Source organism: Heterocephalus glaber, unplaced genomic scaffold (assembly GCF_053883595.1).
Source record: "Heterocephalus glaber isolate CG9 unplaced genomic scaffold, H.glaber_assembly_v1.0 deba00000347, whole genome shotgun sequence".
Classification (NCBI taxonomy): Eukaryota; Metazoa; Chordata; class Mammalia; order Rodentia; family Bathyergidae; genus Heterocephalus; species Heterocephalus glaber.
This window is the reverse complement of record NW_028258143.1, coordinates 11,586,203-11,592,160: the sequence shown is the minus strand read 5'-3', so window position 1 is coordinate 11,592,160 and position 5,958 is coordinate 11,586,203. Positions and strand designations below refer to the sequence as shown.

Below are 5,958 nucleotides of genomic sequence, written 5' to 3'. Positions count from 1 at the left end.
TTTTGGTACCAGGGATCAAACTCAGGACCTTACATTTGCGAGCCAGGCACTGGAACCACTGAGCTAAATCCCTGGCCCACAAGTTTTATATTCTAACTTGTCCTGCTTTTCTACCATGCTATGATGCCACACAAGGTCCTTGCCAGAAAAAGCCACAAGATATTGAGAGAGATGGGCTGGGGATTTAGCTCAGTGGTTTCGCCACCTGTTGCGCAAGCGCAAGGACCCGAGTTCAATCCCTGGTACCAAAAAAAAAAATATATTGAGAGAGGGGGCCGGAGTTCTGAAGGGGTAGTGGTGGAGGTACAACAGAATCTATTACAGTAGAAATTAAAAGGGTTTAAAATAACACAAAAGAATTAAAAGATTGCTATGACTGGTTGCATACAAGTAAAGGGAGGACTCTGGCTTTAGTTGATGTGACAGAATAAAAGAGGGGGTTATGTTCTGATTGAACTTGACAGTACTAGACTTCAAAAGTCAAGGATATTTTCCATAATTTCTGACTAGGATGTCAATCTCAGAAAATTTAACATCTTAAAGTTCTATAGTGCTGGGCATGATGGTGCATGCCTGTAATCGCAGTTATTCAGGAAGTGGAGGCAGGAGGATCACAAATTCAAGGCCAGACTGGGTAATTTAGCAAGACCCTGTTTCAAAATAAAAAAAATTTAGCTGGGTGTGGTGGCACATACCTGTAATCCCAGCATTTGGGAAGATGAGGAAGGAGGATCACAGTGAGTTTGAGGCAATCCTGGGCTACCTAGTGAGTTCAAGGCCAGCCTGAACTACATAGAAAGACCCTGTATAGGGCTGGGGATTTAGCTCAGTGGTACTGTGCCTGCCTCGAAAACACAAGGTCCTGAGTTCAATCCTCAATACTGCAAAAAAAAAAAAAAAAAAAGACCCTGTCTCAAAATAAAATTTTTAAAAAATTTTTTTTATTTGTTTTTTGTTTTTGTTACCGGGGATCAAACCCAGGTCCTTGTGCTTGTGAAGCAGGCAATGGAACCACTGAGCTAAATCCCTGGCTAAAAATTTGTTTTAAAGGTTGGAATGTTTGCCTACCATGCCCAAGGCTCTGGGTTTAAACCCTAGTATTGTCAGGGGGAGGGAAACGCACATATTGCTGACCAATATCCTGCCCACTCCAAGCCCTCCAGGCCATTGCTTCCCCTCCATTTTTTGCTTTTCAATTATCTCCTTTTTGCAGTCATTGCCCTCCCCAACTAGTTTAGATTCCATGTTCCTTCACATTGATTATTCTATCTATTGCTAATCTCCTAAATTTCATTTTCTTTTTTTTTTCTCTTACTGCCTCACATCCACAACCTTGGCTAAATCCAAACTTCCACTTTCTCATGCCTGCACTCAGGGATTGAATGACCACAGGGGAAAATTATAGTTTGGATCTATACTATACCCTAAAGGCTTAAATGTTGAAAGCAGGGTCCACAGCTGGCTGCACTCTTGTGAGGTGGTGGAAACTTTAGGGGGTGTGACCTACTCGGAGCAAGGAGGTCATTGGGGACATGCCCTTGAAGAATACATTGGTACCTCAACCCCTTCCATTCTTTTCACTTCCCCAGCCATCATAATATGGGCAGCTTTGCAGCACCTCATACTCAAAGTCCCCTGATGTCCTGCCTCAAAGTAACTGGGCCATGAAACCCACACACTGAAACCTCTGAAACCATGAGCTACAATCAGTCTTTCTTTTTTCTGAGGTGTTTATCTAAGATATTTTGTCACAGCAATGGAAAGCCAATGAGGAGAGTTACTAATTCACAAAACATGAAGGCTGAACAGTCCCACAGTTGGTTCGAGAGTTCCATGATGTCATCATAGACAGAGTTTTTTCTATATTTCATTCTGCCATTCTTAGAACATAGGCAATATCTGTCATTATAGCCATAAGATGGCTGTAGCAGTGCCAGGCAGCATTTACTCACCATTATATTCATTAAAAAAAAGGTTGTACTTTCTTCCAGCTGCCTGTTTTTATTAGGCAAACTATTTCTAGAAATTCAGCCCCTCCTTCTCACAAGGTCCTACTGACTGCAAGGAAAGTGAAAAGGCAAGTATCTGGCAGTTTTATCTTTCAGAGGAAAGTAGACTCACCTAGCAAGAAATAATGGCGGGCATAGCCAGGTGTGGTGGCACATGTTGTAATCCCAGCACTCAGGAGGCTGAGGCAGGAGGATCGCTGTGAGCTGTCCAGCCTGAACTACACACACAGTGAGACCCTGTCTCAAAAGGAAAAAAAAAGGAAGGCAAAGAAGAGGAAAACTGTTGGGTGGGCTATCAACAGAATTTGCTATACCTTACATTTTTCCTCCCATCTTGATAGGGGATTCTCTCTCTCCTGTTTATTCAGCCTCTCCAAGACTAGCTCCTTCCATCAACATTTGACCTTGTGTGTCTGCCCCCCCCATTTAGACAATATGAGGCTTGAGATGTACCTCTGCTGGGCTGATTCCCCAGCATCCCCAAAAGTAAAAATGAAAATAAAAAGGTTGTCTTTCCCAATTCAAATCTCTGTCCAACTAGAGTCCTTTGTTCCTCCTTACCTTCACACTTTTTGATTCCCCTTTTATACAGTACCTTCCCTCACCAAACCACTGCCATCTGGCTTCCACACAGTAAAACATGCCAAAACTGCTATTACTAAGTTTATAATTGTTTCTATGTTACAAAAAAAAATCCTAAAATTCATTCGGAACCAGAAGTGACCTAGAATAGCAAGGGCAATTCTGGGCAACAAAGGCAAGGCAGGGGGTATCACAATCCCTGACCTGAAATTACAAAGTTACAGTGATAAAAACAGCATGGTATTGGCAAAAGAACCAACCTGAGGGTCAACAGGACAGACTAGAAGATGCAGAAACAACTCCAGACATACTCAACAACATAATATTTGACAAAGGAGCCAAGCACTTTCATTGGAAAAAAAGATAGCCTCTTCCATAAATGGTGCTGGAAAAACTAGCTTTCCACATGCCGAAGATTGAAACTAGACCACTATCTTTCACCATGCACTAATCTAAAATCAAAATGGATCAAAGATCTAAATATTAAAACAGAAACACTAAATCTGTGGGAAGAGAGAATAGGTAGAACACTTGAAGACAGCAGTAGTCAAAGACTTCATGAACAAAACCCAGACCACATGGGAAATACTACAAAGAATCAACAACTGGGACTTCATCTTATGATAAAGGTTTTGCACAGCAAGAGAAACCATCAACAGAGTAGAGACAACTCACAGCATGGGAAAAAATTTTTCCCAGCTATTCATTAAAGGACTAATATCTAGAATACATAGGCCAGGGATTTAGCTCAGTGGTTCTGCTGTCTGCCTCGAAACCACAAGGTCCCAAATTTGATCCCTGGTACCACAAAAAAAAAAAAAATATATATATATATATATATATATGAAGAACTCAAAAAAATCTGACCCCCCTCCCTAATTTAAAGACCCCCTCCCCCATGCGCCGCTCTGGCTGTACCGACCTAGCTCTGAGCTCCTGGCTCATGCTAAGCTAGCGCGGGCTTGTCTCCCTTCAGCCACCATCATGATTATCTATGGGGACCTCATCAGCCACGATGAGATGTTCTCCGACATTTACAAGATCCAGGAGATCGCGTGCGGGCTGTGCCTGGAAGCGGAGGGCAAGATGATCAGTAGAACAGAAGGTAACTAACATTGATGACTCGCTCATTGGTGGAACTGCCTCCGCTGAAGGCCCGGAGGGCGAAAGTACCGAAAGCACAGTAGTCACTGGTGTTGATACTGTCATGAACCATCATTTGCAGGAAACCAGCTTTACAAAAGAGGCCTACAAGAAGTACATCAAAGATTATATGAAATCAATCAAAGGCAAACTTGAAGAACAAAGACCAGAAAGAGTAAAACCTTTTATGACAGGGCCTACAGAACAAATCAAGCACATCCTTGCTAATTTCAAAAACTATCAGTTCTTTATTGGTGCAAACATGAATCTAGATGGCATGGTTGCTTTCCTGGACTACCGTGAGGATAGTGTGACCCCATTTATGATTTTCTTTAAGGATGGTTTAGAAATGGAAGAATGTTAATGGATTTGGCGGTTACCTTGGATCTATCACTTGTCATAACTGGGTGCTGCTTGTCATCCACACAACACGGGGATTTTAGACAAATGGGACTGATGTCATCTTGAATGCTTCATTTACTTTTTTTTTTTTTGGTACCGGGGATTAAACTCGGGTCCTTGCGCTTGCGCAGCAGGCGGCGAAACCACTGAGCTAAATCCCCGGCCCGCTTCCTTTATTTTGACTGTGATTTATTTGGAGTGGAGGCATTGTTTTTTAGGGAAAAAACCCAAAACATGTCATATAGGTTGTCTAAAAATAAATTGAATTTAAACTAAAAAATAAAAACAAAAGGCTGATCTGTAACTCTGGCTTATTGTTGGGAGCAATTCTACATAATTTGGGGTGAAAATCATTTCACAAATTATGATTAGGCCTAGTTTTTCCTGTCTACAGGCCGGCTATGGCATGTCGAGACATAACTAACTCCATTTCTGCCTCAGGTCACAGTTAGGACCTCAATGGTCCTGTGATGCTGTGGTGCTCAACAGCAAGACTGCATTAGCTGACGACATCCTGGTTCTTTGAGAACTGAGTCGTAATAAAAAAAAAAGAGAAAGATTTCACCTGGGGAGAGACAAATTCCTTATCAGCTTAATTCCTCCCACCTACTTTTCTTTTTCTTTTTTTTTTTTTTGGTACTGGGGATAACTCAGGAGTTGCGCAAGGAACCACTGAAGGCCATAAATCCCGGCCCTCCCACCTACTATTTTAAGAATGCTTTCCTTACAGTCCTCAACATAAGAACCTCGTGACCTAAGATCTTCATCAGCATAAGATCCGCCTCAACATAGGATCACTGTCACCCCCTGTCAGGTAAAAGGCCGAAGACCAAGACCAGACCAGGCCACAACAAGCCTGTATTAGGGGAATAAACCCATCGGACTGACCAAAGAAGAGACAAAAGTAATATGGCCAGGGCAGGGAGTGTCTTTTATAGAGACTGGGGTGGGGCTTGTAGGGGCTGAGGCGGGGTTGAGTGAGGTGGTAATTAGGGAGTGGAGGAGCCGGTGACGTCACTAGGTGGTAGGAGGTGAGCGAGCATTAGGTTACTCTCTAGGTAGGACCAGGGGCATGCTGGGAAGAAGGGTTTGTTCTTTGGTGGGAGCAACCATCTTGGCATGACGTCACACAGGGGAGGGGGCAAGGCACGATAGGAAGAGGGCATCTACTATACATAATAGCTGCTGAGGTAGTGGGAGACCTATCACCCCCTAAGTCACTGGATACTCCCTCCAATTATTGTGTGTACCCAATAAAATAGTGGCTAGCTCAGAGTCTTTGGCCTTGCCCACCCTGAGGCACTGATCTCCCAGCTCCCCATATACTTTGAAATTACACAAGTCTCTGTTGTCTTTTTTTCTTTAGCCCTCTCCATTTCCCTTTCTAGGCAGTTGGAGGATTGATTGCCCTCCAATGGTTTATAATTCTTCAACAGCTTTCTACAATTCTTAGAAAAACATTTTGAATGTGACTTCCAAGGCTCTGCATGATCTGATCCTTGCCTATCTTTCCATCTCATTTGTACCACACTCCTCTATGTTCCAGTCACAATGGGAATTTTTCAGTTCTTCAAGTGTACTGTGGGTTTTGTTTCTTCGTTGTGTTGAAAATTGAACCTGGGCCCTCACATGCTGGGTAGCACTGTGCCACTGAGCTACCCTCTAGGCCAAGTGCACTGTGCTGCTTGGTAGGGAGCCTTAATAAATCTACTTCCTCCGCCTGGAATGATCTTCATGTACCTAGATTCCCCCTGACATGTCATTTCTTCAAGAAGGCCTTTTCTGACCTTTAGAACATGTTTGGTCTCATCATCACACACTT

General features: G+C 43.0%; 1 pseudogene; it reads left to right on the top strand.

Moving 5' to 3' along the window:
* Positions 1-3,504: 3,504 nt before the first annotated feature.
* LOC101705815 (translationally-controlled tumor protein-like) lies at positions 3,505-4,483 on the top strand (annotated as a pseudogene).
* The last annotated feature ends 1,475 nt before the right edge of the window (positions 4,484-5,958 follow it).